Raw genomic sequence first — 12,835 nt, forward strand, 5'->3', positions numbered from 1 at the left:
CCGCCGGAGAACCGCCGCCGCCGCATCGCCCCGGCGCCACGCCGCCGCCCTCGGTGCCCTAGAGCAGCACTCCGGCGACCTCGAGCAGCACTCCGGCGACCTAGAGCGCCCGAACCCTAGATCTAACTGGGAGGTTGACTTCTTCTCCCCCGAAAATATTCCAAGTCCCGTAATATTTGCATTATATGCCCATGTTCATCGCATCATAACTCTTTGCATATAGCTCCGTTCCATGCGTGTAATATATCGAAATGTTCGCCTCGTGATGCTCTTCATTTTGTTTCATTGCACCATGTTCATTTGAGTTCATCTTGATGCCCAAATCTCTGGTGCAAGAGTGCTAGTTGCTGTGATCTGCTGTTACTTATCAGATGTTGGTGATTTGTTATTTTTGTTGCTATTGATGTGTGCATCTTATGGGCATGAGTTCTACATGTGTTTTGATGTATGCCATACCGTTTTTACAGAGGCGTATGCCATTTATTTTTGTGATCTCTGTGGTGACTAGCACAAGCATGCAAACTAGGCTTCGTGATGTTTCTGATTTCAGGGACGGTAATTTTACTAAGTCTGTGCCTGCTGTTATTTTATTGCTATGTATCCATGTGGCTACAGAGAGATCCATGCTCCTTTGGGAGATGTTCAGTAAGGATGTTTCGTAGATATAGTTATGATCTATCCATTGATGCCTCTGTTTGCAATTATGGAGCATCGTAGCATGACTCAATCTTGCTCTACTTTTGCTATAAAATATTCCTGGTAGATTGTTTACATGTTATTCAATACTGCCAAGGTTGTTGTAGTTGTTTCATACATGCTATGAACTTGCTCTTGACATTGATAGCTTCATAAACATGCCATATTGCTGTAGGTATGCTTGTTTTGCCATGCATTGCTTTGTGGTGAGTGCATCAAGCTCACAAAGATGCCCTCATAATGTCTGTTTCTGCCATGCTCTGTTTTCTGCACTCTTAAACCTGTTAACGAAACTTGCTATGTTTACATGGTTGCCATCACATCTTCTGTTCCTTTTTGGCTTACGGTCAGTAAGGGACTTTTTTCATATGCTTTTAGTAAATTATTGCCATACCTTTTTTTGCCATGTTAAGTTCCTGTAGCATGTTGATTGCTTGCTCTGAACATTGCTACCTGATGCTGTTTCAGGCATGTCCAGTAATTTCACAAAGTCTGTGAACAAGATATCTTTTGCACTTTTGCCATGCTTGTTTGAACCTGTTATGCTGTGATATAGCCGTAGCTCAGTGTTCATCTTTTGTCAAGCATCTCCTTTAGATTACCGCCATATGCTTTGTTGCTATGTTGGAGTTTGTAGCTTAGTTACTTGTTGCATTCTAAGTGCTATGATGCTGTTAATCACAGATTCGTGCCATTCTTGTTTTGCTTGCCATTTGCAAACCGTGCATCCGTTTCCGGTGATCTTTATATCGATTTCGACTGAAATCATCTCAACTTTCCAGTGGCATACCTGGTTTGCCAAGTTACTTCCTTGTTCATCATTTTTCTTCCGGAGCACGCATACCACATCTCGCATATCATACATGTTTTGCATCATGTTGCTTGTGTTTTTCCCGTGATTAATTGTGGTTCCGTTGCTTGTGTTCTTGTTTGGGTAGTGCCGGGAGATGAGTTCGTGAACGAGGAACCTGTTGAGTACGCTTACGAGGATCAAGCTTTCGACAACTCTGAGAACCTTGCAGGCAAGATGACCATACCCTCGAAATCACTTCTATCTTTGCTTTGCTAGTTGTTCGCTCTATTCCCATGCTGCGCTACCTACCACTTGCTATATCATGCCTCCCATATTGCCATGTCAGCCTCTAACCATGCTTTCCTAGCAAACCGTTGTTTGGCTAAATTACCGCTTTTGCTCAGCCCTTCTTATAGCGTTGCTAGTTGCAGGTGAAGTTGAAGTTTGTTCCATGTTGGAACATGGATATTTTGGAATATCACAATATCTCTTATTTAATTAATGCATCTATATATCTGGTAAAGGGTGGAAGGATCGGCCTTATGCCTGGTGTTTTGTTCCACTCTTGCTGCCCTAGTTTCCGTCATACCGGGATTATGTTCCTTGAGATTGCGTTCCTTACGCGGTTGGGTGATTTATGGGACCCCCTTGACAGTTCGCCTTGAATAAAACTCCTCCAGCAAGGCCCAACTTTGGTTTTACCATTTGCCACCTAAGCCCTTTCCCTTGGGTTTTCGCGAGCCCGAGGGTCATCTTTATTTAAACCCCCGGGCCAGTGTTCCTCTGAGTGCTGGTCCAAACTAGAGCCCTTTGCAGCGCCACCTCGGGGAAACTTGAGGCCTGGTTTTAGTTGTACGGACTGCTCATCCGGTGTGCCCTGAGAACGAGATATGCACAGCTCCTATCGGGATTTGTCGGCACATTCGGGCGGCTTTGCTGGTCTTGTTTTACCATTGTCGAAATGTCTTGTAAACCGGGATTCCGAGACTGATCAGGTCTTCCTGGGAGAAGGTTTATCCTTCGTTGACCGTGAGAGCTTATAATGGGCTAAGTTGGGACACCCCTGCAGGGTATTATCTTTCGAAAGCCGTGCCCGCGGTTATGAGGCAGATGGGAATTTGTTAATGTCCGGTTGTAGAGAACTTGTCACTTGACTTAATTAAAAAATATCAACCGTGTGTGTAGCCGTGCGGAGTCCGGGAAGTGAACACGGTTTGAGTTATGCATGAACGTAAGTAGTTTCAGGATCACTTCTTGATCTTTTCTAGCTTCTCGACCCTTGCGTTGCTTCTCTTCTCACTCTCATTTGCCTATGTTAGCCACCATATATGCTTAGTGCTTGCTGCAGCTCCACCTCATTACACCATCCTTTCCTATAAGCTTAAATAGTCTTGATCTCGCGGGTGTGAGATTGCTGAGTCCTCGTGACTCACAGATTCTACCAAACAGTTGCAGGTGCCGACGATGCTAGTGCAGATGACGTAACCGAGCTCAAGTGGGAGTTCGATGAGGAACGTTGTCGTTACTATGTGTCTTTTCCTGATGATCAGTAGTGGAGCCCAGTTGGAACGATCGGGGATCTAGCATTTGGGGTTATCTTATTTTCATTTGGATTTGACCGTAGTCGGTCTATGTGTGGATTTTGGATGATGTATGAATTATATTTATGTATTGTGTGAAGTGGCGATTGTAAGCCAACTCTCGTTATCCCATTCTTGTTCATTACATGGGATTGTGTGAAGATGACCCTTCTTGCGACAAAACCACAATGCGGTTATGCCTCTAAGTCGTGCCTCGACAAGTGGGAGATATAGCCGCATCGTGGGCGTTACAACATGTCATCCCCAGGTGACCATGTAATTTGCAGATAGTTCCATATTCTCACACTGAAGTTACATTCAAAGAATAGGTGGTTTCTGGTCTCTCTAGTCCTCAAGGGACAAAGAAGGCAGTTAACCCCATCATCAAGATGCCAATGTCTTCTTTCCACCATATCCTTGGTATTGAGCCTGTCCATGATTAACATCCAGGCAAACACTTTGATTTTCATTGTGCAGGAGGATTTCCATATCCAGAGAAGAAGAGGGTTAAAAGACATGTTAGAATGCATGAAAGAGTAGAACAACTTGTGCTTGAATGCATTACATGTCCCCTGCCAGAACCAAGTGTCCTTTTGCTCCACTTCTCTACTACAGGAGACCATAAGATCTTGTACAGTCAAAAACTCCTGATATGCCTGAGCAGATAGAGGTAAATGGAACATATTAATCATATCCTACGACTGGAAGGCCTCATAGACTATGATCCATGGATCTTTCACATAAGAGAAGAGCCTAGAGAACCTTAATTACAAAGGTGCAACTGAATCCCCAATATTCCACTTATCAGACCAAAACAGAGCAGAGTTCCCAGAGTTGACTTGAATCCAAGTTGTGTTCCTGTAATGAGCCAACAACTTCCAGATATCCTTCCACCAAAAGGAACCACAAATGTCAGTCCCCTGAGGAACAGAAGAGTGATAGTATGTGTCCCAAATAAGAGAGACCCATGGTAGGTCAACTCTATTTAAAAATTTGTGCAAATGTTTGAGCAATAGAGCCATGTTCTGAACACCCAAATTCAAAATTCCCAGCCCACCTTTATTTTTAGGCCTACAAATGAGGTCCCAAGCTGCCAAGGATGGTGAAGGCTCATCCCTGTGCTTTCTGCATAGACACTGCCTCTGAATTCTCTCGAATTGCTTTAATATTCCTGTAGGAGCAAGCAAGCTACCAAGATAAAAGATGGGCAAGGAAGACAGAGCAGAATTCAGGAATTGAAGCCTTTCCGCTTGATTCAGAAAGGAAGAACTGGCTGTCATCCTTCTTTCCATACAGTTAACAAGTGGTATAAAATCCACCATTTTAGGCCTGGTAGTACCAACAGGCAGGCCAAGATAAGTGAAGGGCATTTTACCCACTTGACAACCAAAAGGAGCAGCCAAACCAATGATAGAGTCCTCATCAGCAGAATTCTGGTCGCAAGTTGAAGCATTATTTCCTTGGTCATTCCATCACCGTGGTCAGTTCTGCTCCTCTAGGGGATATTATTCAAAACAGAGAAGCTACATGCCGGGTGGCCAAGTGGGCCATTGAGATTGGACAACATGGCTTGAAGTATATGCCTCGGACAACCATCAAGTCTCAAGCAGTTGTGAATTTCATCAATGACTGGACAGAGTTGCAGATGCCTGAGGAAAAGCCTGATAATATGTATTGGACTATTCATTTCGATGGATCCAGGCAGTTGGAAGGCTCGGGAGCTGGAGTTATTTTGACTTCCCCGCGAGGTGATAAGTTTTGTTATGTCTTAAGGCTGGTGTTTCCTTGTACTAATAGTGCAGCTGAATATGAGGCCTTACTCCATGGTCTTCGGATGGCCAAAGAGATGAACCTAAGTTGGTTCAGGTGTTTTGGCGATTCAGATCTGGTTTCTCAGCAAGTCTCAAGAACTTGGGATTCCAGAGACCCACTCATGGCGGCTTATCGCCGGGCGGTTGATGGTATTGCTGGTCATTTCAAAGGTTATCAAGTTGAACATGTTGATCAGAGGAAAAATGAGGCGGCTGATGCTTTAAGCCGGCTGGGGTCTCAGCGTAAGCCGGTACCACCTAATTTCTTTCTTGATATTCTGAATAATCCTTGAGTTAAATTGCCTACGGAAGAAGATCTTGCTATCCCTGACCTGGAGGCACAGTTGGTGGCGGCTCTTCATGCTATTCCTGATTGGACAGTTCCGTATTTGACATATATGACCCGGGGTGAGGTACTTGAGGATGGAACTTTGGCCAGGCAAATAACCCGGAGGTCTAAGTAATTGACCATTGTCAATGGCAAGTTACACCGATGCAGTGTTACAGGGGTGCTTCACCGCTGTGTTTATCCTTAGGAGGGTCGTGACATTCTAAGAGACATTCATGAAGGATATTGTGGCCATCATGCCAGCTCTAAGTCTCTCGTGGCTAAGGCTTTTCGTCATGGGTTTTATTGGCTGACGGCTTATGCTGATGCAGAAGATCTGGTTAGCAAGTGCGACGGTTGTCAGAAATTTTCCAGACGAGCTCATGTGCCGGCTCAAGAATTGAGGATGATTCCAATCACTTGGCCATTTGTAGTCTGGGAACTGGATATGGTTGGACCTTTCAAGAGATCCAAGGACAAAAATACGCACCTTTTGGTGGCAGTTGACAAGTTTACAAAGTGGGTTGAGGCAGAGCCGGTCAGCAAGTGTGAGGCGGCAATGACGGTTCAATTCATTAAAAAGGTGATTTTTGGTTTTTGGCTACCCTCATAGCATCATAACTGATGATGGTACTAATCTGTCTAAGGGTGCTATGAAAGAATTCTGTCAATGAGAGCATATTTGTCTTGACATTTCATCAGTGGCTCACCCCCAGTCCAATGGTCAAGCCGAAAGGGCCAATCAAGAAATCTTGAGAGGCATAAAGCCCTGGCTTATGGCCCTTGGCAAAGGACGCCGGGTTGTTGGGTGGAGGAGTTACCCTCAGTGCTTTGGAGTATCAATACTACCCCCAACAGATCCATGGGTTATACGCCCTTCTTCATGGTTTATAGAGCAGAGGTAGTTCTTCCGAGTGACATCTGTCACGACTCGCCCCGTGTGGCAGCTTATGTTGAAGCTAATAACGAAAAAGCATGTCAGGGTGATCTTGACCTCTTGGATGAGGAACGTGACCTTGCGGCGGCTCATTCGGCAATTTATCAGCAAGATCCTCATCGTTATCATAGTCGTCGGGTTAGAACCTGGAACTTTCAAGAAGGCGACTTGGTGCTCCGGCTCATCCAGGATCAAACAGATAAGCACAAATTATCCCCACCTTGGGAAGGAACTTTTATGGTCAGCAAAAATCTGAACAATGGGTCGTACTACCTCATTGATATTCGAGACCACGAGGACTCACACACATCGGAGGAGGAGACCCGCCGGCCTTGGATTGCTCATCTTCGGCCTTATTACACTTGAGCCCCCGGCTCTTGTGTTGTACATACTTTCATCAACGCATATATTATGATCAGTATAATACAGCCGGCATCCCTGATAATTCAGGGCCTCTATCGTTTCATTTGCGAGTATTTGAGTCTTTATTGTCAGTTCATAAGATCACCTGGGGGGTTCCTGCTCAATGAGCATAGCTGTGCTTACCCTCTTGATCCAGCTTGCACGCCTTGTTACAAATCACTTGGGGGCTTCCTGCCGAAATCAAAGGTTACCAAAGAGAACTTGTTGCGGTGTGCAATTCAAACATAGGTATCCTGCCTTGAGGGCTCATTGTAGGTCAGTTGGGGGCTTCCTGTTCAATGAACATAGCTATACTTACCCTCTTGATCGGCTTGTACGCCAGGTGTAAACTCCAAATTCCGGGTTATCTTGCCTCTATGTCCTTGTCACTCCACCCAGGTAATCCTGGAATGCCTCGCCATACTCTCAACAGTCAATCTTTTAATAAAGACCCTGAACTTGTCGAGGTTAAAATGGCGGTTGGTCATGTGAGGGCCGGCTTACGGGTTTGAATGAAGGATTAACTCCGTGGTTGTGCGGCCTAGGAAAGCACTTGAGATTTCGGCTTGGCGGCCTATGAAAGCCTTGTTTTTCTGATTTGTTCTTTTCTCTAAAGACTTTTTTCGGATCCATATCCTTGCTCCATATTAAACAATTGAGGCCATGTAGCCTTAATCTTTATGACTCATATTTGAGCATATTTAGGGTTTGATAACCTGTCCTGGCTTTGGACATTGAGTCGCCAGTATACTTTGATTGCGCAATTGGAAATATGCGCTTATAAATCTTTGGGTTGTCACCCTCACTAGATATGGCGATGTAAGCTGATAGTATGAACCAATTTCACAGGTATGTTTTTACTTGTTATATGAATATGCAAGGTTTGATAACCCGCCCTGGTTATAGACTTTAAAGTCGCGAGAACATATTATATCAGGCATTATGACCTGCCTTGGCTTAAACCGCCAGGGCAAATATTGTTTAAACATATGTGCAGGAACATTGGACCTCATATAATCATTGGAAAGGATGATGGAATTTTCTATTAACTCATCGGTAGCACATCAAGTGTTCCATCAACATTTCTCAAAACGAAAACGATAAACATGCACGATGGCATGGCAGATCATTGTTTCCAGCTAGCCTATTACAACGCGTCTTACGGACCAAAAGAAATAGTGTTTTTTTGCGCATAAATTCTATGCGGCAGTTTACAAGCCGACCCTTTTGTCAGTTATCTTGGTCCTGGTGAGGGAGTCCTGGATGAAGGGGTCCTCGGGCGTCCGACCTGTTGGACATGGGTCGGACAGATGGGCCGTGAAGATAGGACTCTCCTTAGCGTGGATGGCAAGCTTGGCATTCCGATATGAAGATTCATTTCTCTGTAACTGACTTTGTGCAACCCTAGTCCCCTCCGGTGTCTATATAAACCGGAGGGTTAGGTCTGTAGACGCAATCATAATCATACAGGCTAGACTTCTAGGGTTTTAGCCATTACGATCTTGTGGTAGATCAACTCTTGTAATACTCATATTCATCAATATCAATCAAGCAGGAAGTAGGGTATTACCTCCATAGAGAGGGCCGAACCTGGGTAAACATCGTGTCCCCTGTCTCCTTTTACCATCGACCTTAGACGCACAGTTCGGGACCCCTACCCGAGATCCGCCGGTTTTGACACCGACATTGGTGCTTTCATTGAGAGTTCCACTGTGTCATCCCCAGAAGGTCCGATGGCTCCATCAATCGTCTACAACAATGCTGCCCTGGAGGAGGTTTTCCTCCCCGGCCAGATCTTCGTGTTCGGCGGCTTTGCACTGCGGGCTAACTCGCTTGGCCATCTAGAGCAGATCGACAACTACGCCCTAGGTCACCAGATTAGTTTTGGAAATCTGGACTATCTCGCTGATATCCGAGGAGACTTGATCTTCCAACGATTCGCACCCCCATCTTGCGCTCTGGCCTTAGATCCATAGCGCACCGCCAGGTCCGAAGACCGGCTCCCTGAGCTCGCCGGACTATCTGCGGCCACTAGGCCCATTGTGGGAGAGCCAGGGGAAGTGGGTCACAGGCAACCGTCGTGAAGCCGGACCCTTCCCCTGACACTGGCTCCGAATCCTCGGGGTCAGCATCGTGCGAGTTCGGCCAAGGAGTCTCCCTCTCGCCGCACTCCATGGGCCCTCTCCTCTCGAGCCAAACCTCGCCTTTAAGCAAGGCTCTGGACTTAATGCGATCCCTTGTCATTATAGAGGAGCAACGTCCGAACTATGCCCAGCCCGGACTAGGGGCTGAGAGCAGGGAATTTTACGTCCCACCCACCACCCACTTCATAGCCACTGTTAAAAACTTGACCTACATGCTCGATTAGGACTCCGAAAACATCAACGGTATGGACGACGATGCCGGAGAAGAGGAGGCCCAAAACCCGCTGTTTACCGGACGCTGGACGACCACCTCTTCCTATGACGTGTACATGGTGGATACACCCGAAGAGAATAGCGGCAACGACAAGGAAGACCCAGTCGAGGATAAACCTCCTGAGATACAAACGAAGCGCCGACGTCAGCAGCGCCGCTCTAAATCACACCATGGAAAATACAGCAATACTAGCGCAGGAGAAAACAATACTCTGGACGATGCCGAAGACAATGAAGACCCCGTTGAGCCAACTTCCGAACAGGATGAACGGGAAGATGGGCGAGTAAGCCCCAATGAACAGGACGTAAATGAAGACTCGGAGGACAGTAATTATCTTCCGCTCTCCAAGGATGATGTGAGCCTCGGCAACGAGGATTTTATCATGCTTGAGGGACCTCCCGAGAAGGAGCGCTTTAAGCGCTGGCTAAAAGACACTTCAAGAAGCCTGAGAAAGAAGCAGCAGCAGCTTCAAGCTGATCAAGATATGCTCAAAGACAGATGGACTAATGTCCTGGCAGCCGAGTAGTACGGCCTCGAGTGCCCAACCAAAAGTTACCCGAAGCGCAAATTGCTACCTCAATTCGATGATGAGGCGCTCGAGCCCGTACCATCAGCGCGTAATGCGGCTGACCGACTACCACGTGGCCGGGACAAAGCGGCAACTCAGGCCGAACACCAGCCCGTACTACCTCACCGTAAAGGCAGAGACAAAACAGCTCGGGGATATACATATGACCTGCGGCAGGACCTGGACAGTAGAGCATGACAGACCAGATCAATCTACGGATCGTGGGGGCGTGCCCCAACACGCGACGACGGCTACCTAGCCGGACATGACAAGCATAATCACGCCCGGGCCGAAAACCGCAGACGGACTCCATCCGAGCTACGTCGCGACATGGCCCGATATAGAGGCGCCGCACACCCCCTTTGCTTCACTGATGAAGTAATGGAGCATGACTTCCTAGAAGGGTTTAAACCCGTGAACATCGAATCATACGATGGGACAACAGACCCCGTGGTATGGATCGAAGATTTCCTTCTCCGTATTCATATGGCCCACGGTGATGATCTTCACGCCATCAAATACCTCCTATTAAAACTCAAGGGACCAGCTCGGCACTGGTTGAACAGCCTGCCCGAAAACTCCATTGGCAGCTGGGAGGACCTGGAAGACGCCTTCCGCGATAACTTCCAAGGTACATACGTCCTACCTCCGGATGCCGATGCCGTAAGTCACATAGTCCAATAGCCCGGAGAGTCAGCTAGGAAATTTTGGACTAGGTTCTTAACTAAAAAGAACCAGATCGTCGACTGTCCGGAAGCCGAAGCCCTAGCATCCTTTAAACACAGCATCCGCGATGAATGGCTCGCCCGACACCTCGGCCAGGAAAAGCCAAAGTCCATGGCAGCCCTCACGGCACTCACGACCCGCTTTTGTGCGGGCGAAGATAGCTGGCTAGCCCATAGCAATAACAACGCAAGCGAACCTGGCACCTCTGAAGCCAGAAATAGCAACGGCAAGCCCCGACGCAACAGACACAAGCGTCGAAGCAACAATAACAATACCGATGACACGGCGGCAAAGCCGGATTCAGCGGCTCCAAGTCCGGCCAGCAGAAGAAGCCATTCAAAAGGAACAACCCGGGCTCATCCAGCTTGGACCGCATACTTGATCGTCCATGCCAGATATATGGCACCCCCGATAAACGAGCCAATCACACCAACAAAAGGTGTTGGGTTTTTAAACAGGCCGGCAAGATAAATGCCGAGAACAAGGAGAAGGGGTCGCAAAGCGAGGATGATGACGAGGAGCCCCGTCCACCGAATACAGGGGGACAAAATAAGTCTCCCCCTTAGGTCAAAACGGTGATTTACGCTACCCATATCCCCAAGAGGGAGCGCAAGCGCGCACTCAGGGACGTCTATGCAATAGAGCCAGTCGCCCCAAAATTTAATCCATGGTTTTCATGCCCGATCACCTTCGATCACAGGGACCATCCGACCAGCATCCGTCATGGTGGTTCAGCCGCACTGGTCCTCGACCCAATAATTGATGGATTCCACCTCACGCGAGTCCTCATGAACGGTGGCAGCAGCCTCAACCTGCTCTATCAAGATACAGTGTGCAAAATGGGCATCGATCCATCAAGGATCAAGCCCACAAAAACTACCTTTAAAGGAGTTATACCAGGTGTAGAGGCCCGCTGCACGGGCTCAATCACGTTGGAGGTCGTCTTCGGATCTCTGGACAACTTCCAAAGCGAAGAGTTGATCTTTGATATCGTCCCCTTCCATAGTGGCTATCACGCACTTCTCGGACGAACCGCATTCGCTCGATTCAATGCGGTGCCACACTATGCTTATCTCATACTCAAGATGCCCGGACCACGCAGTGTCATAATAGTCAATGGAAACACGGAGCGCTCCTTTCGTATTGAGGAGCACACCGCAGCTCTGGCAGCAGAAGTACAAAGCGGCCTTATCAAGCAGAACCTTAATTCGGCAGCCAAGCTCCCGCACACTGCCAAACGAGTCCGGACTACTCTGAAGTAGGACAGTCCAGCTCGTCAAGAGCTCGACTAGCAATTTGGCCTCCGTCTCAGTCCCAACCAAATAGCGGCGTACGTACCGCGCGTACATAACTACGCACTCAAAATACCATGGGCATAGACGGAGGCGTAACTTTATTGTGGCCCATCATATGGCTCATACACATAATTCTCCTTTTCCTTTTTACCATTTTTTGGTCTCTTTTCCACAGGCCCCCGCGGTGGCCTGCTCATCAGTCCTTTCGAAAGACGGATACACCAAGCCGGCAAATAGCACAGACGCGTGGGGGGAATTTCTAGATGTTTTTGTCGACGATCGTTCTACCTATTTTCAGGACCCACACTCAAGCTCGCCCCTTGATCTCGGCATGTTAAATAGCCTCGTTGCTTATCACACTATTTGTACAAATACACTTTGACGTATTAATCCAAGTTATAATGAAAACAGTTTGCGGCCCAACTTATGTGGCATTAGCTTACTAGTTCATTTTTCGCAATTCTTATCGATTGCACCCGTACACCTTGGTATGCTTTAAATTGGCCAGGGGCTTCACTGTGCTCCATACTATGGCAACAAATTCCGAACACTTTTACAGTATAGTTCGGCACCCCGAATTTTAGCATTATATGCGTTGGCTCCGAATCATGTCCTTGGTCAATAGTTGGGTTGCCCGGCTCCTGTGCTTACTACCTTACGTTCCGCTCTATCAGCTTGGGTAGTAAAGGGAGAACTACTGCGATTGTGTTTTTGGTTTATCCGAGCAAACACCTCAGTAGAGAAAGCCGAAAACAGGCTGTCATGATATGGCGAGAGCTGGTCAGCTATTCGGAGGTTCAAAATCTTTTGTGATTTTTTCCGCCTTATGCGACGGATCGGCCTTCATCCTATCAGGTGTTTACAGCACCCTAGTCCGGATTAAATACTAGCTAGGGGCTGCGCCTATATTTTTATTGTCAAACTCCTATGGCTAAGTGAGGGTGACAAAGCCACATAGTCCGATTGCCTGGTTTGTTGCGCTAAACACCTCCTTCAAGGGCCAAACTTTTGGATCAAGAGTGTTTAGATTCCATCTCGAACACCCCCGTACTACCTACGTGGGAGCTCAAGCCGACGACTGGCCAACCCTCAGATTTAACAAAACGGCCGCACAGGAGGTAAAATTTTAAAAATAACAAGCATCATATTACATGTCAGCTTTGTTTCACTGTACAGGACAGGATAACATGAATGTATTCATTCAAAAATAATATCCTTAGCACATTGCCCCGCTACAATGCAGGATCCCTCCAGGACATCATCAAAATACCGCTCGGGCGT

This window comes from Triticum aestivum, chromosome 4D (assembly GCF_018294505.1).
Source record: "Triticum aestivum cultivar Chinese Spring chromosome 4D, IWGSC CS RefSeq v2.1, whole genome shotgun sequence".
In the NCBI taxonomy this organism is placed as follows: domain Eukaryota; kingdom Viridiplantae; phylum Streptophyta; class Magnoliopsida; order Poales; family Poaceae; genus Triticum; species Triticum aestivum.